Source organism: Armigeres subalbatus, chromosome 2 (genome assembly GCF_024139115.2).
Source record: "Armigeres subalbatus isolate Guangzhou_Male chromosome 2, GZ_Asu_2, whole genome shotgun sequence".
NCBI classification, from domain to species: Eukaryota; Metazoa; Arthropoda; class Insecta; order Diptera; family Culicidae; genus Armigeres; species Armigeres subalbatus.
Window position 1 is genome coordinate 113739288 of NC_085140.1, and position 26857 is coordinate 113766144.

At 43.2% G+C, this 26857-nt stretch overlaps 1 protein-coding gene across 2 annotated transcripts in view; it reads left to right on the plus strand.

The window, feature by feature from the left end:
* LOC134210690 (uncharacterized) overlaps nt 1-26857 on the plus strand; it is a 131006-nt gene that overhangs the window by 20580 nt on the left and 83569 nt on the right. Inside the window, exons 2-3 of one of the 2 annotated variants that reach the window (XM_062686897.1) lie at nt 19417-19501; nt 20084-20173. The gene's annotated coding sequence lies outside the window, so the exon portion shown is untranslated. Of the gene's footprint in view, nt 1-19416; nt 19502-20037; nt 20174-26857 lie in introns of both variants that reach the window. The other variant, XM_062686895.1, reaches the window with a different exon arrangement.

Consider the following 26857-nt stretch of genomic DNA (forward strand, 5'->3'; position numbering starts at 1 on the left):
AAAAATGAAATGTATTCTCTCAAATTTCTAACTCGGTCCACTTTCGTTCCATTCTCTAAAAACTAGAATAAGTAATTGAAGTGGCACACTTCTGGTCCAAAAAAACGTTTAGAGTGACAATTTTTATCGATGTGAAATTTCAATGTGAATATTCAATGTAAAAAACTTATTCTCAAGAGATGAGCCAGCCTAGGGCTGAAAATCTCTTTAATAAAGGCAAAAAAAATCCATTTCGCTCAGGACTTAAATTCTGTCTTAACATGGTTGTTCGTGACTATTTCAAGTGTTATTCCACTCTAAAAGTAGTAGAAGCATAAGCACTAGAACGCTAGTAGCGCTGTGGACAATACAAATGTTTTATCAACATATTCTTCAATAAGCCGAACTTGGCTATTTATGATGTACCATGTTGTAGTAAATGTTTCGTTTCACCAACAACATCGGTTTGACATTCATTGAATTAGTACTTTGGTTGCTAGGCCGTTGAAAGCTAGATGTTTGTCACGTGAATAGAAGTGACACTAACCTATATGGGTCACCGGGCCTTCTATCAAAAGTTGTGTTTTGGGGTAATCCTTTAGCCTTTCAGTACAACTTTGTTGTGCAAGAAAGGCAAAACTCTTTGAAACCATGGGAAAAAAGGTTGTGCTTTCCAGATACTGTTGTTTGCTTTTCAGAGGCACATCGAAGTTACATGTTATCATCTAAATGCAACGCAACCCACATAAAGTTATCAGTCTTAAGTTGGCACTTTGGCGCTCACTCGCAACGAATCAAAGATAATTCAATGAAAAGAAAACTTTTCGGATACTTCATCCTGCAATCCCTGTATCGCTCGAAGCTACTTCAGTCGACTTCTACCAGGGCAACTTTCAGAACGCAAAACATACATACTTTCCCGTCCCGAGAGTAACAACCTTGCCAGAAGCAAACATCCCTTCTATGCACCTCATACGGCATGTGTTTTCGATTGGTGATTGAGCGCAACACAAATCGAATGTGGGAAACCACCGGCACCGCACCGACGATGCTCGATGCCCTGAATATTAAACACTGTATCCGAAATTGATCCTTCTATGTGCGTGTTTCCTCCGTGTCTGTCTAACACTCGATGAATTCGATTTGGGGAGTGGCAGGAAAAATGGATGTTGCCATTGCCAAAGCCAGTTGCGCCAGGCAGCCAGCCACGAGTAATGGCTCGGTTTGATTTAGTTCGGTAGTTAGGGTGCCAAACCACTGCAATTGACAGCCCTGTGTGCCATTATCGACTGCATCATGTTTCTCTGCTAGCCGGTAGGTTAGAAGCTGCTGCATTGATAGGCCACTTGCCGTTTTTTTTTGTTTGTATCGACTAGCCCACTAAACCAAAACGGCCATTAATTTGCTTTGGAGTGGTTCCTTTATGACAGTGAGTGCTCAGAGTGGTAACTAACCCGAATCGTTATCCTGAAAAGTAATAAATCATATGAAAAGATTAAACAAAACTGAATATACACATAACGAGATGTCATACTACTGTGGAAGGTGTATGTAAAGGCATCATTCAGAATTCGCGTTTAGCTTATGCATAACATTATTAAACAGTCCAAATAAAAGGAATGGCTGCAAGCTGCACCCCATGTGAAGAATGTTAAGCAATAACGATGCAAGGTAATAATGTAGCGTCCACAAATTACGCAACGCTTAGAGGTGGGACGAGGGTTGAGCGAAGTGTGACGATCCATACAAAAAGTGTGACATGATAGGGGGAGGGGAGCTTGAAAATGACCAATTTTTGCGTTACGTAATTAATGGATCCAATGGAATTAAACAGACGTAACTTTGTGAAGATGGAGGATGCCTACATCAGACTGAAGAGAGAAACCAAGCGGATCGGACTAGTCATCAACACGTCGAAGACGAAGTACATGATAGGAAGAGGTTCAAGAGAAGACAATGTGAGCCACCCACCGCGAGTTGGCATCGGTGGTGACGAAATCGAGGGGGTAGAAGAGTTTGTGTACTTGGGCTCACTGGTGACTGCTGAAAATGATACCAGCAGAGAAATTCGGAGACGCATAGTGGCTGGAAATCGTACGTACTTTGAACTCCGCAAGACGCTCCTATCGAATAGAGTTCGCCGCCGTACCAAACTGTCAATCTACAAAACGCTCATTAGACCGGTAGTCCTCTACGGACACGAGACCTGGACGATGCTCGTGGAGGACCAACGCGCACTTGGAGTTTTCGAAAGGAAAGTGCTGCGTACCATCTATGGTGGGATGCAGATGGCGGACGGTTCGTTGAGGAGGCGAATAAACCACGAGTTGCATGAGCTGCTGGGAGAACCATCCATCGTTAACACCGCGAAAATCGGACGACTGCGGTGGGCCGGGCACGTAGTCAGAATGTCGGACAGTAACCCGGTGGAAATGGTTCTCGACAACGATCCGACGGGCACAAGAAGGCGAGGTGCGAAGCGGGCAAGGTGGATCGATTAGGTGGAAGATGACTTGCGGACCCTCCGTAGACTGCGTGGTTGGCGACTTGTAGTCATGGACTGAGCCAAATGGAGAAGACTCTTATATACCGTACAGGCCACTTCGGCCTTAGTCTGAATAAATAATAATAATGTAGCTCTGATCTCGAACTACGAATCTAGCAGTAAACATTCTTGAATGAATGAAAGTATGTCTGAAACACCGACAAAAAAAAAACCAAGAGGTCGGTTTTCCCCGACCATGGTTTATTTGACAACCTCGCACAACGCACCGGATTTTCGACAAGCAGCGACTCTCACTGTGTTTGTTTAGGCAGATTCCCCACAGTCACTGTCCTTCACTTCTCCATGCCGCTCGGCGATATTCAGTCGCCGGCACTCAACGCAATTTCTGATCAGATGATCTGTTTGTTAACAGATTCAGCACGGTCTACTAACTACCTCGCTTCGCATTCCCTTGCTCCGTTTCTGATCAAATTCATGCACATGCCCAAACTCCTTCTTCCTGGGATTCTCTTTTTCAGGACGCACTCGCTCGCTCACTGACAGTAGTGTGAACTCCGTAACCTCGGACACATCCGAAAATATTTCAGTGGTGAAGTTCGTGAACATCCTCAGCAAACTGTCCATTTTTTCAAATTTGAACTGGACCCAGTCCTTCTTGAAGTTTGGTGGCAGCTTTTCGACCAGCTTCGTACCAGCATTGGATTGTCTAGATGGTCTCTGAGTTGTGCAGCTTCAAAATGATCGCCCGGTTGCTTCATCGTGATTCCGAAGCTGATGAAGGTCTCCAGACGATCACCTCTCGGCGCAGGAGCATTCCTCACTTTTGTTAGCAGCAACTTCTCCGGCCTTCCGAATAGGTTCCTCAGGCCACCATCAGGTAGAACTAGACGACTTCTGGCTGCCTTTAGTGCGTCTCTCTGTAGACAATCCTGTAGCCGCTTCAAGTTCTCCCAGTAAAAAACCAGCACGCCGCTGTCGTGAGCTTGACGCTGCCGATAAACAGCGACTAGACTTTCGGCTCTCCACGAAATTTCGGGAGATTCTGTTTCGAGATACGGCCAATATCTCGCCATGGCTCGTCAGGATATTGAGTTCTCCGCACGCTGCCATACCGGTTCTGGATGTGACCACTGCTTTTCGCTGGATAGTCCGACTACTCGCTACTTTCGTCTTCTTCGCTGAACTCTGACTTGTTGTGGACGATTGCAGGCACTTCCCATACAGATTCCATAGACTTTGTTTTGTTTGCTTTCATAACTACTCCTGCTCCCACTCCTCCACCGCCTGGACAGGTTTATTCATCGACCTCCAACTAACAGCACCATAATCGTCCTTGGACGCATTCACTCTCTTGACGCTGCTGTCGAATTATTTCCGGATCACAAATCGTTTCTCTTAGAAATCTGTCTCTGCAGCCAGTTGAGCGACCAACCTTTCCTGCTCTTGCTGCAACTGCTGCTCTTATATCTCGCGTTGTGTCTAGAACTTCAGTTCACGCATTCCCCGTTCTTGCCTCAGCTATTCCTCCTTCCTGCCTGGCAAATAGCTTCTTTCGCGCCTCTATCCACTATTGCATTACTCAGCGACTGTGTATGTCTTACACAAAAATTTCACATAGATTGTGATTCGATCAAGGCGTCGCCGTTATGTGTGAAAGTTATTCATGCGCTGTGTAATTGAAATTTAGAAGGAAGAAGGCGAAAGAGATTGGTAAAACATATATTCAAGACGTTGACAAAACAAATGAGATTGGAAGTTTTCTCATATAGTCCTACCATCGAATTGTGACTTCACTCCACCAATCATGGAGGCTTATCCTCGAAAAACTTATAATAACTAGGTATCATAATATGCTCTCAAGCTAAGACACCCTTCACCTAACGAATCCACACAGTTTTCAAACAACTGTCGCCGTGCTCGCGGATATAATTTGGCTATCAACTCCTCTTTTCAGGGTGGGAATTCACGCTACCTTAGCATCGTGGGATTTTCCCTTCGAGGAAGGTGGAAGGGAGTTTGGTTGATGAATGATAGCGTTGGCTTAGGTGGTTTTTGGCAGCCAACTGCCTCCGTGCCCTGGCAAGGTGTATCATGCCGAGCATTGAATGGGTAATACACTTGACTGATTCACGTGTATGTATAACCTTTTCTGCGAGCGAGCGGCTTCGAAGGGTAAACTTTTGGAACAGGTTGATAACAATCCCAAACACACATTCAATTAGTGGGGATGATACGGCAGTCATGTCTATTGTTCGGCGTGGAAGGGTTGCTGTCACAGCGCGATGGATTCGTTGATTGAAATGGGATGTGATGAGCGGACCCTGTCTTCGGCTGATAGTCATTGAAAGGGATAATGATGTGCTCAGGCACTATTCTATGAATAAAATATGGAATTATTTTCCAATAGCAGGAAGGGAATGAGAATTTGCAAAGGGAAAGTCGAATATAATTTTGTTCTCATTCGTTATAAACACTGATAAACATTATAGAACGAATAATCGAAATTACATTTTATAATAGTTTTGTTCCGAAACTTCAACTTTATTCCACCTATTTCAACTAATCTCCAATGCACGGTTCACGGTCGAGTGAATCTTAAAGGTGACCTATTCCACCGAAGCATAATTCAGTCCGACACTTCTCTGGCACCCACAATTTGACCTCGATATGTCCTAGATTTTCGAAGGTGCCATCCTTCCATTCAGCCTATTCACTGCACTCGAGTACTTGGCAGACCAAGCACCAAGAAAGAAAGAAAGCATGCAGTCGAAATCCTGCTGACGACGCCCCACAACGACCTTGGAAATAATTGAAGCATACGGGAACCGGGCCCGGTGTGTGTGGTACGGAGCTGCAACAGCAGCGGATCAGTGTGGAAAAACGACATTTAAGCGGAGCCTCAAGAGTCGTTCCTCTTTGCCACGTTCGTTTTGGTTGGCTCTTCAAAAGTGCTGCACCGACCGACCTCCCACAACCCGCATCCATACCGTCCATGACCTAACACCGAGACGCTCGACATTCTCGACTGCCGTCTCTCTTCGGTTGATTTCCATTGTAAGGAAATGACACGGAAGGTTGGTTGATCACAAAAGCAGAAGGTGGTCGACAGCCCAGCTGCATCCCTTGGTATCCCGTTCGGCGTCGTCGTCATCGTAGTTCTTATCCTATTCATCAGCTCGTCGGTGTGGGTGGATATCCAAAGCAGAATCTCGGTCGTTGTTCCCGTTCATCGAAGATAGTGTCTTTGTTGCGTGTGCTTGTTGAAGGTTAAATATTCAACGTGAAGCTACGGTTTGGTATTTATGATCAATAATAGAGAGAAAATTCGATCTCACACACGATTAATTGCACATAAACATATTCTTTAACTGTTTGGGATATATTTTTATCTGTGTATATACAAGATGCAAAAACATTAATTTATTAATTTTGTTTCGATTATCTCGGATATATATTCAGATTTTTTGTAACGCGCACTGAAGTGATAAAAAGAAGGTTCAAATTCTTAAAAGTATGAATTTTTAAGGATATTTCGTTTATCTGATAGGCAAAGCCAAATATCAGTGTTCTCGCGAGAGGTGAATATCTTGCTAGAAAGCTCGAATTAGAAAGCTACTGCAGAACATTGGTAGCAGCAGAAGTAACGTCTTGAAACAATCCTCGACACAACAAAGTAATGGTATATATTTATGTATGTTTATATTGCATTCCCTTATTATTCTGGGTTCTGGCATGTTGGAAGTAAACAGGTTGAACAGCAAGAGTCCGAGGATACTGCCCTGGTGGAGGCCTGCGATGATGTCGCGCACATCAGATCAGAACTCGATCTGCTGATTGAGACTCGGAATATCTGCCAGTAGGGAATTGTTGATGATTTTCACCAGGCAGCTGTGAAGATTGCAGTGTTGTAGTTTGTACACCAGGCGATTATGCAAAACATAGTCGAATGCCTTCTCGACATTGAGTAAGGCCGTGTAAAAGGTTTTGGAGACATACTTGTTCCGGAGACATACTTGTTGGTAACTCGGGTCAGTTGGTACGGTACGGTAGTTCGACCACATCAGAAACCAAACTGTTTCTGGATCAATATGTTATGGGGTTCAGCAGACTCAAGTAGCCGGCGGTGAATTCTTCTTCTTCTTATTGGTATTACATCCTCACACTGGGACAGAGCCGCCTCGCAGCTTAGTGTTCATTAAGCACTTCCGCAGTTATTAATATTGAGCTATAGGAAACAACAATACGATCGAAGATAGCGGCGAACACCCTAGCAACTTGCTTGTTGGTGAAAAATAACAATTGCTCTCATTCTCTAACAAACCATTACGAAATACAGACGTTATTTTAATTGTTATTACTTCGCGTAACTTATTTAACCAAGAGGTTATGAGCCCAGGATTCCTGTAAGCGCATGAAAGTTAAAGTTGCTTGATCCTTGAAATGGCTGAAACGAAGGTGGTATGGAGGAAGGAGGTATGGAGCTACTTCTAACGAAGGAGGATTTGTTCTCGATTGTAACGAATGAACCGCCGAAAGAACCTAGTGCAGCTTGGAAAACCAAAGACGGAAAGGCACGAGCATTTATCGGACTCACTCTAGACAATTGCCAATTGGTACATGTTATGCAGTCCACCACGGCCAAGGATATGTGGGATTCATTGAAGAAATACCATGAACGAACAACTTTTGCAACGAAAGTGTATGTTTTACGGAAGTTGATAACTACGAGGTTGACTGAAGGTGGAAACGTTCCGGAGCACCTGGCCAACATGATATCATTGATTCACAAGTTGAGTGCAATGGGTGAGAAGTTCAAAGATCACTGGATTGCTGCTGTGATACTGGCAAGTCTACCGAAGTCCTATGATGTACTGGTCACCACACTGGAGGGTCGCCCTGAAGAAGAGTTAACACTTGATTATGTAACTGGTAAGCTTTTGGACGACTGGCGTCGGAGGACAGACGGGGAAGAAGATGTTGAAAAGGTATTTAGAATTGCAGCTGGTCGTAGAGCGAAGTTGTATGAATCGAAGAAGAAAGTTTGTCATTATTGTCACAAAGAGGGCCATTTTAGAAGGGATTGTAAAATGTTTCTTCAAGGAAAGAAGTTTGATCTAAAGGAGAAAAGCAATCACCGGGCAAATATCGCTAAAACATCAAGAGAAGCTTGTTTTGGAGTTGAAGTAGCTGAAAATTGTACAGAAGAGAAGCTCTGGTATCTTGATTCTGGTGCAACTTCGCACATGACGCATGACGCCAAGATTCTCGGTCGTCTGGATACAAGGCGCAAGCATAGTATCAGTTTGGCTGATGGAAATCAAATTGAAGCTTGTGGTGTCGGAAACGGACAGTTTTATGCCAAAGATGGAAATGGAAATGCAACGAAAGTTACTTTGAAGGAAGTTTATCATGTTCCAAAGCTGAAGTCAAACCTACTCTCGATTAGCAAGATCACCGACGACAATTATGTTGTGATGTTTGAGAAACACGGCTGTAAGATAATGAAAAACGAAGAAATAATTGTAACTGGCACTCGCAATGGAAATTTGTATCATTTGGATCCGATGACTGTACACCAAACGATGATGTCGAAGGAAGTCCATTCGAAACAATGTCTACACGTTTGGCATAAGAGACTTGGGCATCGCGATTCGGAGATCATCAAGATGATTGTGCGTGAAAATATTGGTACAGGAATTCAGATGAACAAGTGTGATGATCGAAGTACGTGTGGAGTTTGCTATGAAGGAAAAATGAGCAGATTGAAATTTCCCAAGCATTCCGATACCAAAACTCATTCTGTTGGAGACCTAATTCACACTGATCTAGTTGGACCAATGGAAACTGCAACTCCGAGTGGAAATCGTTACTACATGGTTTTGATGGGTGACTTCAGTCGTTACTGCACCGTGTATTTGCTGAAACATAAGGAAGAAGCTAGAGGAAGGCTAGAACAATACATCAATTTAATGAAGAATCAACATAACTGCAAGCCAAAAGTAGTTCGTTCGGACGGTGGAGGAGAATTCTGCAATAATAAAATGAAGGAGATGTTTGCTGCAAACGATATAATACATCAGATAACTGCGCCATACTGTCCTCAACAGAACGGTAAAGCTGAAAGGAAGAATAGATACCTGAATGAGATGCTAAGATGTTTGCTGGTTGACTCCGGGCTGTCGAAACGATATTGGGGTGAGGCAGTGATGACCGCGAATTATCTGCAGAATTTATTGCCATCGTCAACACTGGATAGGACACCATTTGAAATTTGGACAGGGAACAAGCCAAACTATTCTCATTTGCGCGTTTTTGGGAGTGAAGCCTATGTACATATTCCCAAGGAGAAAAGAAAGAAATTGGACAAAAAGGCAGAGAAACTAATCTTCGTTGGTTATGCTGAAGGAAGAAAGGCTTATCGTTTTCTGGATCTGAATGATAACACCGTTCGAATCAGTCGTGATGCCAAGTTTCTGGAGAAGTTAAATGATGGCCAATCAACCTGCGAAAAGCATTCATTGGAAGAAGTCACTGTTAATTTGGAATGTAATGATAAGGAATCAAATCAAATAGAATTAATTTCTGACGACGATGATGATACTGATCTCGATCAAGGCAACGATAGCTTCAAGAGTTTACCCGAAGTTGTAGAACTAGATGAAATAGACAATCAAGAAGATGGGCAACAAATTCCTAGAAGATCAACACGAGCTACTAAAGGTAAATTACCGTCGAAATTGGCACAGGAAGCACTAATTGCAAAAGGTTTTACCGAAATGGACGATCCGATAAATTTGAAAGAAGCCCTGGAATCGCCTGAAGAACCCCAATGGCAGGCCGCTATGAAGGATGAGCTTGAATCCCATAAAGAAAATGGAACGTGGGAATTGACACCGTTACCAAAAGGAAGCAAATGTATTGGATGCAAATGGGTATTTCGGAAGAAATTCAATGCAGCTGGTGAGGTGACCAAATACAAAGCACGTTTGGTTGCACAAGGATTTACTCAGCGATATGGTGAAGATTACCAAGAAATATTTGCCCCTGTCATGAACAATTCCACGTTGAGAACTTTTCTGGCTGTGGCAAGCAAACGCAAGCTGATACTTAAACAATTGGATGTCAAGACAGCTTATTTATATGGTGAATTGCAAGAAGAAATGTATATGCGGCAGCCACCAGGACATATTATGAAGGGACAAGAAGAACTGGTATGCAGATTGAGGAGAAGTATATATGGGCTCAAGCAATCTGCAAGATGCTGGAATAAGCGACTTCGAGATGTTCTGTTCAAAATCGGTTTCCAACAAAGTAAAACTGATTCCTGTTTATACAAGAAAGGAACCGGCAAGCAAATTATCTACCTCGTAGTATACGTTGATGACATCTTAGTTGGAGCAGAAACTGAAGATGAAATCCAAGCTGTCCATACGCATCTAAGAAAGTTTTTCAAGCTTATTGATCTTGGAGACCTGACATTCCTTGGACTAGAAGTGAAACGACATGAAGGTAACTATAGTTTATCACTCAAGGGATATATCGAGCGGTTAGCAGAAAGATTTGGAATGAAAAATGCCAAAGGAGCAAATACCCCTATGGAAAGCGGTTTTATTAAGAATTCAGACGAAACTAAAACTTTGGGAAATAACGTTAGCTTCCGGAGTTTAGTAGGCGCTCTTCTATACGTAGCAACAAGTGCACGACCGGACATCGCTGTATGCGCATCGATCCTTGGAAGAAAGGTTACATCACCCACAGAAGCAGACTTGATTGCCGCTAAGCGAGTTGTGCGATACCTTTTGAAAACGAAAGAATTCAAACTTCATTATGGTGATTCAACGGAATTAATGATGTATTCAGATGCGGATTTTGCAGGAGACATTCAAACACGCAAATCTACCACTGGTTTTGTTGGCTTTTACGAAGGAGGAGCTATTTTATGATGATGATGATGATGATGATGATGATACTACCATCTATTGTAGCAAGGCACCTGCCGATAGCACTGGCCATATCTGACAAACGATTTGATCACGATTATACTACTGTTTGTATTTCATCAGACTCCTGTATGAAGGGCCAAAAATGGGTGGGGTGGTTCCATAAGCAAAGACACTTATGCGAATCCACGGGATGAATAGAGAATCTCCTTCCAGAAGAAAGTTCGTACATACAATATTATAATTTAGCCCTCGTTTCCCAGATTGACCCAATAGATGGGGAGAAGAGCCCGCCCTCTATCCACGAGATGTTAACAACAGGAAGTTGGCGATTCCACTCTTCCTATCCAAATCGCTTCAATCGGGTGCCCTGATGGTTTTTTTATGGTATATAATCATATGGTTCGAAGGAGGAGCTATTTTATGGGCTAAATAATATTACTCTTTCATCTATGGAATCTGAATACGTCGCTTTAAGTGAAACTTGTCAAGAAATTATTTGGCTACGAAATTTATTAGAAGATTTTGGAGAAGGTCAAAAATTGCCAACAAAAGTTTTAGAAGATAACCAAAGCTGCTTGAGTTTTACCAACTCGGAGCGAACAAATAGAAGATCAAAACACATTGAAACAAGACAGCATTATGTAAAGGAGTTGTCAGAGCGCAATGTAATCAAGTTGGAATATTGTCCATCCGAAGAAATGGTCGCAGATGCTTTAACAAAGCCTCTAGATGCTGTAAAGTTACGAAAATTCACCACTATGATGGGATTATACTAAATTGAAGATCATTTCGTTGAGGAGGAGTATTGAGCTATAGGAAACAACGATACGATCGAAGATAGCGGCGAACACCCTAGCAACTTACTTGTTGGTGAAAAATAACAATTGCTCTCATTCTCTACAGACGTTATTTTAATTGTTATTACTTCGCGTAACTTATTTAACCAAGAATTAGCTGCTAGGTTTCTAAGCCAGGTTACCATTTTTGCATTCGTATATCATGAGGCTAGCACGATGATACTTTTATGCCCAAAGAAGGTCGAGACAATTTCCAATCCGAAAATTGCCTAGACCGGCACCGGGAATCGAAATCAGCCACCCTCAGTATGGTCTTGCTTTGTAGCCACGCGTCTTACCGCACGGCTAAGGAGAATCGGCGGTGAATTACCTTTTCAAATAGCTTGGATAACGCTCAGAGAAGGCTGGAGCAACGACAACTTTTGGGAGGAGGAAAGATTCTTTCCACGTGTGTGACCCCAAATGGCCGGAGCGAAATGCGATTACAGCAGCTCTCCGTGGGTGCGTGTGCACGCCACGGAGATGTGACAAGAAGAGGCCGAGTCATGGCTTGCTGCTCACCCAATGGCATGCTGAGGTGTTAATATTTAATCACACACTGATGGTAACTTACTCAAACCCCACACCAGGCTTCTGGATGAGGATGACTTTGGATGACTTCCAGGACAATCGAAAGTAACTGAGGCATTGATCACAGATCAGCGAAAGGTGTTTGAAAAACGGAGCACTCAAGCGTTTGAGATTCACGATTCTGTCAAAGCCTGGGGCTGAGCTGACAAAGCGTCAACATATTTCGGAGACCTTCTCTGCAGGATTTATAATTAGATGTCATGTCGTACAAACTGAAGACTTAACATCTAGCATTAGACAACGAACAGGACATTTACACAACACCCAGTGGACCAGAGGATTTTTTGCTTCACGAAAAGTTTTCCCCTTAGCGGGACACACGCGTTCAGAGGACTGACGTCGCTAACCGCACGGTCACAAAGCCCACAGTAATTAAGCGATCTTTACAGCCATTATTGTCTAATCCTAATGGGATCAAAGGTCGAATGTGACGAGGCTTAGATTTTAGAATTCTGGTCAGTTTCCAGAACAGTTTGGCCCAATCTGTAAGAGCGCGGATCTTATGGGAGAAGTCATTACTTCTGAGTTCCACCATTCTTGCCTGGATTTTTGCCAAGCGATTACAACGTGTCTGGCTCGATGTTTGTTTCCGCAGTTGGTGCACTTGGGTTCGGCCACCTGCCCAGCATCATTGGCGAGTGCGAGGCGTGAAATCCCTGCGCTATGTCGCGAATCGCCGATCCGATCCGATATCACTCCCAGTTAACGACGTTGTAGATTATAACGTCGACCAGCTTCAGGTCCCTCCAGGTGGTGGAGCCGTGCTCCAGATGGGCCAACTTAAAGATGATCGTGATATCACCTTGCCTTGTCGTAACGAGTGATCTTGTGCACGGCCACTGGCTTCAGGCCGCAACTTTCTTGTGCTGCTTAGAGCTCCTCCTTTTTCATGTCGTGGAGTCCTCGTAGCAACTCCTTGAGTGCCGCGATGGTAATGAATGTAGTACTTATGCATGTGGACCTCGAGGAACTTCATGGCGGATTGATGATGGTTCATGTTTGCCGGCACCGCTTTCACGTTCTCGCTGCAGCACCGAAAAGTACATTCCAGTACCCTCATGAATCGCCCGTTGAAAACAAAGGCGGCCACTTCTCCTTCCGCATTGCTTGCGCCTACGTCAGCTACTTCTTGCGCTTCCTTTCGGGCGGATGGCCGGCGTCGTCCAATGGCAACGACGAATAGACGTTGCTTGACGAAAGATGCTTGAAGGGGTTTCTCTCGCCTTCTGGGGCGCTTTCAAAACTTGGTAGTTACACAGCTTCTTTTGTACACAAAGAAAGACTTGCGGTGGATCAAAAAGCCAGTAGCTTGAATCAATCTTATGTCCGTGTTGGGAATACATGAGTAGGATTGGTTGGTTATAAAGTTTGTACTCAGTATGACAAGAATTGGAATTTTCAATAGTTTATAGTAAATAATTGCTGGAGAGTTTCCAAATCGATTGATATATGAATATCCAAAATCCCAAAGATAATGGCACTTTTGACGATCAAAATCTTACATAATTCCGTAAATGTCTTAACCTTCCTAGTGTATTGGGGTCCATTTTGACCCAAGTACACCTAAAACAACTTTATATCTTTGCGATGCAACAGGATAAAAATCTAAAAAAAAATCTGACTTATCCTAATTTTGAAAATAAAGATTTTCTGAGAAAATCAGCTTCCAGCAACCTCTAGGAGAAGCGCCACAAAAAGCGATACATTGTACATTGAGGTCCATTTTGACCCAATATTTCATAATGATGCCAAAAACTCAAATTCCAATTGATTTTCGATTTTTTCTTGGCACTAACAAAAAAGCTGTTGGTTTCTGACCTCTTTAGTCTCCGGGGAACCTGTTCCAAAGAGATACTGTTTGAGCTTATCAATTAGGCACCTAAATTTGGAGCTTCGTTCTACTAAACGTAAAATTGTTTACGAATATTTTCTCTGGTGATTCCAATTCTCTTTTACTTACTTACTTATGGATCCTGTACACCTCCGGTGGTGCAAAGGGCCGACTTGAAAGATCTCCATCCTGAGCGATGTCCAGCTATCGCTTTAACCTGTTGCCAGGTTAGATTTCGGTCGACTTCTTTTATTTCTTTATTGAGGTTTCGCCGCCATGAGCCTCTGGGTCTGCCTCTGCTGCGATGTCCCGCTGGGTTCCAGTCTAATGCTTGTTTATAGATTTCGTTTCCGCCCCTACGTAGAGTGTGGCCGACCCAGCCCCACTTCCGATCCCGAATTTCTGTTGCTATCGGCCTCTGGTGACAACGACGGTGGAGCTCGTTGTTTGAGATCCAGTTGTGAGGCCACCAGGCCCGAATTATATACCGCAGGCATCTGTTGATGAACACCTGCAGCCGTTGAGTGTTCTCCACTGATATACACCATGTTTCGCTAGTGTGTAACAGCACAGATTTCAGAGTTGAAAATGCGTTCACATATCTGCCTGTTTTTCCATATATTTCTTAAACTCAGGCAGGCAGCCCTTGCTTTCTTGATCCGTGCACCCATGTCGATCTTGGTACCGCTGTCTGACGCCAATTGACTACCAAGATATTGGAAGCTTTCAACATTCTTCACTGATTGCCCGGCTACTGTGAAACTGGAAGGGGTCACCGTATTTACATCCAACGATTTGGTTTTGTTGACATTGATGACTTAATCTGTCGATGAGGTGCTCGGCAAGGTCGTTGAGCTTACTCTGCATATCAGAGCGCCGTTAAGCGAGGAGTGCTACTTCATCAGCGAATTCGAAGTCGTTTAGGTGCTCCATGGTTATAGGCTGCTATTTGATTCTCGGTCAATCGCACCTACCAGAATCTCGTCGATTCTCGATTCTCGATTCGAGGCAACATAATGCCTCGCCAGTTATCGCATACAGCCAGGTCACCATTTTTGGGCACCTTCACTAAGATACCTTGCATCCAGTCGGCCGGGAAAGTTTCGGTGTTCCTGATATTACGAAATCAACGATGCAGTAGTTGACTGGATGTCATGGGGTCAGCTTTGAGCATCTTGGCTGATATGCGATCGACCTCTGGGGCTTCATTCGATTTCATGCTTTGGATGGCTGTTTAAATCTGTAGCAGTGATGGAGCTTCGGTATTGACACGTGTCATACGTCAGATCCTACGCAGATCATGCCGAGGTGGTAGTAGCCTGGCTGGCACTTGAAAAAGTTGTTCGAAGTGCTCGAACCAGCGTTTAAGCTGGTCAGTTGGGTCGGTCAATAACTGACCATTCGCGTCTTTCACAGGCATCGTTGCATTCATCTTCGCCCCGCTTAAGCGCCGTGAGATATCGTAGAGGAGGCGAATGTCCCCGGTTACTGCGGCTCTCTCTCCTTCGTCAGCCAGAGAGTCCGCCCACGCATGAGCCCGTCGACATGAGCGGTTTACTTCCTTCTCCAGAGCCGAGTATCGTTGACGGGCCAAGATCTTGGCTCCTCTGGTTTTTGATCGCTCTATCGCGACTTTGGCTACTCTTCGCTCCTCTATCTTCCTCCAGGTCTCATCGGTGATCCATTGTTTTCTTTGGGTGCGCAGTTCGCCCAGATTTTTCTCGCAGATGGTGATGAAGGCATTCTTGATGGCGGTCCATTGGTCTTCCACGCTGCAACCTCCCGGAATATCTGCAGCACGCGTCTCCAGTTTTTCAACGAAGGACCGTTTCACCGTGGCATCTTTCTGTCGGCGTGTGTTGAATCGTCGTCCAACTCTTTCCTACTGCCGTCGAATCCGCGCAATGCGCAGGCGTATTTCGCCGATGAGGAGGTGATGATCAGACGCAATATCGGCACTACGTTTATTCCTTACATAAAGAAGGCTCCGTCTCCATTTTCGGCTGATGCAGATGTGGTTGATTTGATTTTCTGTAAAGCCGTCACGGGAGACCCACGTGACCTTGTGAACCGGTCGATGAGGGAAGAGCGAACCCCCGATCATCATGTCGTTATTACCACAAAATTCTGCGAACAGCTTTTCGTTTTCGCTCATTTCTCCGTGAACATGGCGTCCCATAATGCGCTCATGGTTCGAGTTGTCCGGCCCGATCTTCGCATTGAAGTCGCTCATACAGATCTTGATATCACCCTTCGAAATTCTATCTGCGACGGAATTGAGTTGGCTGTAGAAGTCTTGCAGATCAGCAGCATCGGTTGGCGCATAACATTGGATTATAGTAAGGTTTCGGACCCGTGTTCTAAATCTGGCAAAGATTATCCTTTCACTTATAGGTTCCCACTTCATAAGCGCAGAGTGTGCCTGAGCGCTTAGTAGGAAGCCAACTTAGCGATGCCGGAGAGCGTGTTCACCTCGTAAACCAGAGTATAGCAGAACTTGTCCCGACGGCGTTCTGTGTTCTCCAAAGTTAGGCAAACGGTCTTCACTCAGTCCCAGGATCTCAATCTTCATGCGGTGTGCCTCATTGGCAAGGTGTGCCAATTTACCCTGCTGGGCTAGGGCTAAAACGTTTCATGTTCATATTCGTGTCCGTTGTTTCGTGCTAAAAGTCGTTGCCGTAAAGTCAGTCCGTATTCTTTCATTATCGGATTCTCTAACAAATTGATGTTTCGGGAACAGTAAGTTGTTGGCCCAAGGTTCCCTATCCACCGGGATGGAGCTGCCATCTCAGGTATAGCTTCTGGGAATAGAATTTCATACTCAGCCGCTGGATGCCAGAATAGACGCTGTTGGAACCGAACCTGCTTGGTGAACAGACGCTCGATCAGTCGGGTCAAATTTGTTGAAAGTTCCACCCAACACCAGGACTAGGCTAGTGCGCTTTGAGCGGCATAAGGTCGCTTTGATAGGGCCGGCTTGCGGAAACATGCAGCATTTTATAGAAGTTCAACAGAGCCCACTGTCGAACCCCACCACATCCTAGGCAGACCCCACAGGACGCACCCTCTCACTCTAGCTGATGTCAGAAGGACAACAGTGCCTAGGCTACACTATCGGCTAAGTACGCAACTCTTAACTGGCGGTCAATTGTCATCGGAAGACCCGTGGAAGCGTGAGTATTGGAACTTGTGAAGACCAGAGCTATGTTAGGCGCTCTTTCCCGGATGTTGTGGGGTTTGAGTAAAGTGCCTTCAGCGTGTGTTAATAGATTCACACATCAGTGTGTCAATCGGCGAGCAGCAAGCCATGACTTTTCCTCTTCTAGTCAGACCTCCGCAGCGTGCTCACGCATCCACGGAGATTCGCCGTCACAATTTCGTTCCGGCCATTTAGGGCCACACATTTTGGTGGTCCTGCCAGTCTATTTTTTAGATCCTGTCGCTGATTTCATGAGGTGAGTTAAATTCAAGTGGTTAAATTGTGACGAGTGATATATTTCAGTTTGCAAAATCACAAGGCGTTTGGTTTGTGGTTTGCTTAATCACAAGACGCGTCTCGAAGACCGTCGGAAAATGGTTTGTGGTTTGTTAAATCACAAGACGCGTCTCGAAGACCGTCGAAAAATGGTTTGTGGTGGCGCATCAAGACCGCTGGAAAAATGGTTTGTGGTTTGAAGAACATCAAAGTCTCGCCGTGGAAGACCGTAAGAAATTGGTTTGTGGTTTGCAAAATTACAATGCGCGTCTGGAAGATCGGTGGAAATGGTTTGTGGTTTGGAAAATTATAAGGTGTGTCTGAAAGGTGACCGAAAATAATGTTTTGTAGTTTGTGAAACTACAAGGTGCGTATGGAAGACTAACGGAAAATGGTTTACGATCTAGAAAATTTCAAAGTCCAGCGGGCATTGATTTTGATTAAAACATATTAAGATTTCATGAAGCCACTTGGCAATGTACATGAGACTACCAGTTGAGCTATGATATAACGCAATCTGATAGAAATGTACAAATATTCAATGCTGTACTGTTCGAAGCTGTTCAGAAAGCCAAATATATTATCTAGAAAATTATCTTGGAATGTACTGACATAGTAGCCACAGCGGGATTACCTGGAGGAGCAAATATCTTGGAAATTGAAAAGTCAATATGGTTGCCGTTTTTTGCAAAGCTATTCGGAAGCTCGAATTCATTTGCGTAAGATTAGTTTGGAGTTATTGGCAAGCAGTACTACTTGATGCCAAATGGTTAATAGTGTACTGCGAAACTAAAATTGGATTGGATTTGGAATGGATTTGAATTGGATTTGGATTGAATCGAATTTTGGTCTGGATTTGCATTAGAATTGAATTGGATTTGCATTAGAATTTGATTGGATTGGATTTGGATTGGATTTGGATTGGATTTGGATTGGATTTGGATTGGATTTGGATTGGATTTGGATTGGATTTGGATTGGATTTGGATTGGATTTGGATTGGATTTGGATTGGATTTGGGTTGGATTTGGATTGGATTTGGATTGGATTTGGATTGGATTTGGATTGGATTTGGATTGGATTTGGATTGGATTTGGATTAGGATAGGATTTCGTGCACTCAATCAAAAATACACTTTATAAAGGTCACCAAACGCGTGAATTTCAAACTTCAGATCACTTAAGCTTTTTTCTTCTAGTACATATGCAAAATACAAACATCAGCAGAATCTATTTCTTGCGAGAACGAACAAAAACGTGACAGCAAATTCAAAAATAACCATCCGCACACATGGCTTGCTGCGATCATCTCCAAAACATTATTTCAATCAATTATATGTCTAAAGTTCTGGAAAAATGGCATAAAAATTTCATTGAAATAAGTTATTTGATTTCACTCGTCATTGAACCTCAAAATAGATTTATTTTACTGTATACATACGCACTGGAACTCACTTGTTCAATTGAATCACTTCACTTTGTGTGTGATGAACTTATACTAGCATTAGCATTAGCATTGAGCAATTCGCACAAATTCATAGGTGGTACAAGCTAAGACTATTGTATGAGAATTGAGAGTAGCATCACTTTCATCCGATACCACAGGTATTGATTTGGGACTAATCACTATCTCTTAGATGGAGACAATGCACTCTTCAATAGTCGAGATTTGTCTAGGCCACGTCCTTGCGAATGCTGAGGAAAGGGAAGAATGGGTAGTTGAACACTTTCTTAAGAAAGATGCAGAGAACTTTACGACCCCTCATAGGTGCTAGGTTTTTGGGATTGTGTGGAAGGTTATAACAGTAGGAATCGTTTTGATAGAACGTGAAACACAGAAAGAACTATACAAAGTATGGAAGGGACGAGCCTGGAATTGAAGCCTCGACCTCCAGCACAACACTTTCGTTTTTATTTTCATTTAAAAGAAATTATTTTGTTCGTAGTACTAAATAAAGGGGCCTTTCTAGTTTGGCATTGGGCACAAAACATTATGTTGATGCAGCAAATGAATGACAGCTTTCAGAACGACAGTATCTGCTTTCTGTTAAAAGATACGTTGGGGTGCCTACAACTGAACCATCTCTCCTACTTACAGAAGTAATAGGTTTCATTTAAACTCGTTTTCTGAATTATATTGTAATACAGTTTATATTTACTCTCAAATCAATTCAACTTGCACAAAATATAAACACATATTTAATAGCACCATTTAGCATATTCACATTTTTCTCCCGTTTCATCTATTCACTTTTAGTAAAACCCGCCAATTCATGAGATGCTGTTGCAGTAATAGATCGTCATGTTCAGTTCTGTTCAACTCCTGCATACACCTTGAACCTGTAAGTGATTCCCGTTTTCAATTCATTCTATCAAGTAGATATTTAGTAAGAATCAATCCGAAAATCACGGTGAGAAAGCAGTAGGTACGCCTTTTTCGTTGATAGAAGAGGCACCCAATCGAATAGCCGTTGCTGTCGTGTTAGTGTGAAAAAAAAACTCATTTTCATTGTTTGTAGACTATTGGTCCATATCTCACATCAAACAAGAAGCTTCTGATCAGTAAACGATATCTCTCTGTTTCTTCTCTGTCTCTTCGGTGCTTTCTCATGCTCATCCTGTTGTGAAACAACATCCATGATAAAACAAATAATCATCACATCCCTACAACATGACCTGTTTGTGTGCATCCGTTGCTCATCATGTTCTGCGTGCGTTCGATCTGTGTAAAAAAAACTGAATGTGCATCTTCTATCATCATTGAACTGCCGTCGGTACTTCGTTTCCGTTGACTTACGTGTATGTGTAACTACGCTACTATTTTAATTAATGCTTACCATGAAAAACAAAAACCAACGATTGATTCTAATGTACATAGTCTGTATAGAAGTAGAAAAACCTTAACTGCTTAACCATCTTTTCAGCTCATCATCGCCTATTTCGCATCATAGTATCAACAGCTGTGGCTCCATCAACTCCACTTAGAAGCGTAGACACTCTGTCCTCAGATCCCTGTTAGTATCTTTATTGTGTGGGTTAGCTACTAAATTTAAGTAAAAGTGTAAAAAGCTTGTAATCTACCCTGCTCCTTGTGGTTTCTCTTCAAGTTAAAGCGTCAATAGGAACATAAAAAAGTAGATAAATGAGAGACAAAATGAAACTTTTCTGAGTGTAAGTATGGTGTACTGTGTGTATGAGAATATCTTATCTATCTCCTCCGTTCATATCTTTGTTGTTAAAGATCTACTACAAGATGTAAATTGTAAAATATCTCATTTGTCTGAGGCAGACACTTAGTCTAGGACAGCGATTCTCGGTCTTTTTTTAAGAGGTACTCCTTCAAACTTGTACTTTTATTATGGTACCCTCTATTTTTTCTGCTGTAAATGTAAACAAGCGTATATATATATTAAAAATGAACCTGTGCTCTAACGGTACATATGGTTCTTCAAAAAGTTGTCCGAAATTTTCGTTATTCCAATTCAAATTTATATATGTTTATTATACATCAAGCTGTTTACAAGACTTTGAGGACTTTTGAAGCCTTCCAAGTCTTCTATAAGTAGGCTTCCGAGCCTCTTGAAAGGAGGCTTCCGAGCCTCTTGAAAGGAGGCTTCCGAGGCTCTTGAAAGGAGGCTTCCGAGCCTCTTGAAAGGAGGCTTCCGAGCCTCTTGAAAGGAGGCTTCCGAGCCTCTTGAAAGGAGGCTTCCGAGCCTCTTGAAAGGAGGCTTCCGAGCCTCTTGAAAGGAGGCTTCCGAGCCTCTTGAAAGGAGGCTTCGAGCCTCTTGAAAGGAGGCTTCCGAGCCTCTTGAAAGGAGGCTTCCAGCCTCTTGAAAGGAGGCTTCCGAGCCTCTTGAAAGGAGGCTTCCGAGCCTCTTGAAAGGAGGCTTCCGAGCCTCTTGAAAGGAGGCCTGAGCCTCTTGAAAGGAGGCTTCCGAGCCTCTTGAAAGGAGGCTTCCGAGCCTCTTGAAAGGAGGCTTCCAGGCCTCTTGAAGGAGGCTTCCTGAGCCTCTTGAAAGGAGGCTTCTGAGCCTCTTGAAAGGAGGCTTCCTGAGCCTCTTGAAAGGAGGCTTCCGGGCCTCTTGAAAGGAGGCTTCCTGAGCCTCTTGAAAGGAGGCTTCCGGGCCTCTTGAAAGGAGGCTCTGAGCCTCTTGAAAGGAGGCTTCCGAGCCTCTTGAAAGGAGGCTTCCGGGCCTCTTGAAAGGAGGCTTCCGGGCCTCTTGAAAGGAGGCCTGAGCCTCTTGAAGGAGGCTTCCTGAGCCTCTTGAAAGGAGGCTTCCGGGCCTCTTGAAAGGAGGCTTCCAGAGCCTCTTGAAAGGAGGCTTCTGAGCCTCTTGAAAGGAGGCCTGAGCCTCTTGAAAGGAGGCTTCCGGGCCTCTTGAAAGGAGGCTTCCAGCCTCTTGAAAGGAGGCTCTGAGCCTCTTGAAAGGAGGCTTCTGAGCCTCTTGAAAGGAGGCTTCCTGAGCCTCTTGAAAGGAGGCTTCCGAGCCTCTTGAAAGGAGGCCTGAGCCTCTTGAAAGGAGGCTTCCGGGCCTCTTGAAAGGAGGCTTCTGAGCCTCTTGAAAGGAGGCTTCCGGGCCTCTTGAAAGGAGGCCTGAGCCTCTTGAAAGGAGGCTTGAGCCTCTTGAAAGGAGGCTCTGAGCCTCTTGAAAGGAGGCTCCTGAGCCTCTTGAAAGGAGGCTCCTGAGCCTCTTGAAAGGAGGCTCTGAGCCTCTTGAAAGGAGGCTTCTGAGCCTCTTGAAAGGAGGCTCTGAGCCTCTTGAAAGGAGGCTTCTGAGCCTCTTGAAAGGAGGCTTCCTGAGCCTCTTGAAAGGAGGCTTCCGAGCCTCTTGAAAGGAGGCTTCCGGGCCTCTTGAAAGGAGGCTTCTGAGCCTCTTGAAAGGAGGCTTCCGAGCCTCTTGAAAGGAGGCCTGAGCCTCTTGAAAAGAGGCTTCCGAGCCTCTTGGAAAAAGGCTTCAGAGGCTCTTGAAAGGAGGCTTTTGAGCCTCTTGAAAGCAGGCTTCTGAGCATCTTGAAAGGAGGCTTCTGAGCCTCTTGAAAGAAGGCCTCCGAGCCTGAAAGGAGGCTTTTGAGCCTCTAGAAAAAAAGGCTTTCGAGCCTCTTGAAAGGAGGCTTCCGAGCCTCTTGAAAGGAGGCTTCCGAGCCTCTTGAAAGGAGGCTTTGAGCTTCTTGAAAGGAGGCTTCCGAGCCTCTTGAAAGGAGGCTTCCTGAGCCTCTTGAAAGGAGGCTTCCTGAGCCTCTTGAAAGGAGGCTCTGAGCCTCTTGAAAGGAGGCTTCTGAGCCTCTTGAAGGAGGCTTCCTGAGCCTCTTGAAAGGAGGCTTCTGAGCCTCTTGAAAGGAGGCTTCTGAGCCTCTTGAAAGGAGGCTTCTGAGCCTCTTGAAAGGAGGCTTCCGAGCCTCTTGAAAGGAGGCTTCCGAGCCTCTTGAAAGGAGGCTTCCGAGCCTCTTGAAAGGAGGCTTCCGAGCCTCTTGAAAGGAGGCTTCCGAGCCTCTTGAAAGGAGGCTTCTAAGCCTCTTGAAAGGAGGCTTCCAAGCCTCTTGAAAGGAGGCTTCCGGGCCTCTTGAAAGGAGGCTTCCGGGCCTCTTGAAAGGAGGCTTCCGGGCCTCTTGAAAGGAGGCTTCCGGGCCTCTTGAAAGGAGGCTTCCGGGCCTCTTGAAAGGAGGCTTCCGGGCCTCTTGAAAGGAGGCTTCCGAGACTCATACGCAGTACTGGTTGTGGTAGACAGGATTCAAAGTCTTTGATTCACTGATCGCCATTGTGTACAATACAAATTATTTGAAATAAAAAAAAATAAAACTAGAAAAACTTAAATTGTGTTTAATTGTAATCCATCTGTCATTAACCATTTTTGTCCGAGGTACCCCTGGAACAAGCGAAGGTACCCTCAGGGATACATGTACCCCAGGTTGAGAACAGCTGGTCTATGACATTCCTCTGAAGCTCTAGACAAGTGAAGAACAGATCTGTATCAAAATTAACAGAAATAAAAGTCTTGCAGCTGCAGCGGCGTTCGACTTCGACGTGTCTTGTTCACCGACAAGAGATGTAAGTGCAATACACCTCTGTGTTGCTTATCAATCCATGGAACTTTCAATACAATATTTAGCTGATGTCAGAAGGATAACAGTACCCAATAAGTACTCGACCCTTAACAGATAGCTATAGGCAGTTACCATCGGCAGTCCTGTGAAAGTGTTAGATTGGAAATTGGTGCGACCAGATTTATATTGGACGCCCTTTCCAAAACTTCAACTCATTATAGGTACTCTTGCTTTCCGCAAGACCTAATAGAAGTAAGTTACATATGTGTGAACATGTGAAATTGGAATCTGAAATGGTGCAGTAAGAAGAATTCGCAATCGATTCAAATCATCTCGAAACTAGCTTCGAACCATGCAGTTGAGTGCTGCAAGAGCATAATTAAAATTAAGTGCGATATCACGGCAATAATAATAATAATATTCACCATAATGAAGATTAGGATGGTGTTAATGGTATGATGATTGTGACAACTTTGCAATTACAATTGAATGCAGTTTTTATTAATGCATGGACAATGTCTCGATGTTCAATTTGTACTGAGATATTTATTTCTCCAACATGTTTGCATTATATGCAAATTAAAAGAATTAAGGATTTAATCTAATTAAGGAATTACCGGATCCATCTTTCACACTTTCTTCATTGAAGAAGGCTTTCTTTGGTGCAGCTTGCTGTATAGGTCTGCCCTTCACCGTTGATGGGGTGTTTGAAATAGACTACATCAGCAAAGTGCATGTTCCTTCTGCACAAAGTGATACTCACAGCACTCGCTCTTTAGTGGGCGTCAATCCGATATCCTGATGTCATTGATGGTGATGATGTGACAATGATGACAATGATCTCTACTGAAACTCTCTAATGAAGGACGTCGAAGACTTCATACGTTGTTGATATCTTACGCACACTGGCTTTGCTTTCTAAGAGTACAATAATATACGAATAAATGTATTTTTTTCCTGTCGGGTACATTATCCACTGTGACCAGATGGATCATAGTTTTCAGTTAAGTCACTTTATTCGGACGAACAGAGAAGTCACATGGTATTAATTAATTACCCGACTCTGCTCCATCTTACCAAGCCGATGCGATGTCATCTCGCAAAGTACTCCCATTTACCCGTTGACGGAAAACACCCATCGCCCTAAATCTGCAGTCTTCGCTAAGTGTTGATCAGATTCCCTTTCTCTCGCCGTGCGCTTCCACTAACTTTATTCCTATACGTAGCTACACTTCCGGTGACAAAGAGCGACGGCGACGGTGATGATGTTTGAGTTTTCAGTTTTATTAATGAAATTAAGTGCAAAGATAATTTTAGAAACATAATCGCTGTCAAGGGCTTGTCATGTATCCAGTTAGGTTAGCTGGTGGCTCCGGTAGTCGTCGTCGGTGATGAAACACTGTTGAGTAACAGTGAAGTGGATAATCTCGTTTTGAAAGCTCGTATGAGTGTTTATGTACACATTTTGATTCTTGTCGAAGGAAGTTTCTGGAGCACTTGGCAGTAATGGCTTTTTAGAAACAGAAAATTTCCTTAAACGTAAAATGGCCTAAAAATAAGTTGAAAATTATTCCGCAATCGAATTTTCCGTAACGAAAGAATTTTGCGAAACCTGTGTTAGTTCATCTGTTTGATGGCAAGTCATATACGCCCTAATTACAAATATGTATTTGAAGCTCGTTGTCGATTGTTAAATGATTTGAGCTCACTGAATGGAACGATATAATGAAATTTCATGGATGAGTGAGATCATTTTGCCGCTAATTAAATATTTTATGCAATCACTTGGTTATAAAAACCCTAATTTATCCGCCTAGTGACATTACCTTTTCCGTTATTTGATAAGAATCCAACCTACATGAATGAATGTTTGATTTTCAATATAACTTTGTATTCCTTTTGCCGTGAGAGGAATATGTACTGAAAGTGCGGCTGAACCAGTGATCGTCTGAGTAAAATACATGTTTTTCTTCTTCGAATTTCACTTCACACAATAAAAGTAAGCCATTTTCTTACAAGTTTGTAGTTGAACGAAACTAACATTCATGTTAGATTGCTGTGCACTGTGCTAGCAAAACATCAAAATTTGAAATAATGGGGCCGTACACATGTTACGTAAGCATTTATAGGGGGAGGGGGGTTTATCATTTTCTTACGCACCATATAATTAAAAAATCATTTGTATGAAAAAAATCTTATCTGGGGGGAGGAGGAGTCGAAAAACAGAGAAAAAATGCTTACGATATAAGTGTACGACCCCTAAGGAGGTTCTGCCGAAGTAGTTGATGGAAGGTGGCGTGTGTGCCGTGTAATGACTACTGTAAAACCTCCTTTTACGCTATCTCTATTAACGATCAAAGTTCAAATCAAAAGACCGTTAAAAGGGTTCAACCACTTGTATGAGGCAATAAGGGGCTGCCCATATACCACGTGGACAGTTTAGGGGAGAGGGGAGATGCGGCAAATGTCCACGATCCATACAAATTTTTGAAATTTATGTGAACAAATGCCCACACTGGGGGAGGAGGATATCTAAAACCGACCATGTGGTATATGGACAGCCCCTTACTTCGTATGTTCTAGGAACAGAATTTTTGTTTGCATGTCAAATACATAGTATTATTTGTTGTCGAAGGTTCTATGTAGTCTATCAACTCGACAACAAATAATACAGTCAAGAGCTGTAGATCAACACCCGTAACGGAGCTAGTTATCGAGAAATTGACAAGCTGTTTGACCCCATCCTGGTTTAGGAAATACTGTTTACTGTCATGGGTTCACGTTATTTTATGAACTCGATAAAATCAATAAATGTATTGTTCTCTATATTTTAGCTTGATAAGCTTTATTGCCTTCCGTTAGTTGCTACGGCTTCCATTCCGGGATTTCCGGACCCCCCTCTGTATAAATAAGATTCCCGAATTTCCCGGAAAATTAATAAACAAATTAATCATTTCTTATTTTTCAAATTTTACAACAATTGATTTTGGGGTTACAATTACATGTTTTGACTAACATCGTCTCATTGTTTCCTTAGTAAAACATCTATTAAGAAGCATATATCATTTTCTAAGAATATTACAGTGTAATATGATTACACCCCTTTGAGAAATAAAATTTCAAACCGTCTTTTCTCCAATATCGAGGAAAAATATGGACTTTATGGAGAAGTAGATAAAAGCGGAGCTGATCAGGACATGGCAGATCTTACTCTTCAGTCAGAGGAGATACTGATGCTCATGACATGGCGAACGTTTTGCAGAAGGAATTAACGCTTTTCGAATCGAACATAAAATTTTCTCAGGTTTTTAGCCACTTTAGATCATCATGTAGCATTGTAGCAAACACCCTGAGGTCGAGTAAAAAGTAGGCTTTGGAATAAACTTGACAGTAAGTTTTCAAGCTAATGAGATGAAAAGTAGGCTTTGGAATTAAAACACAATAAATGAAAAACCAAGCGCGGAATTTCTGGCGCCATTTGTTTTCGTGTGGAAAATAATTTTACCAAAATTAACTGTATTTTAATTTCAAGTTGCGAATCATAAAGTAAGATAAGCGGAATACAAATTGAAGGGATCGCTTCTCAAGATGCGTATTGAATTATTTACAGTGACAGTTTAGTCAATCAGTCTGTTTTAATATACATATTTGATTAA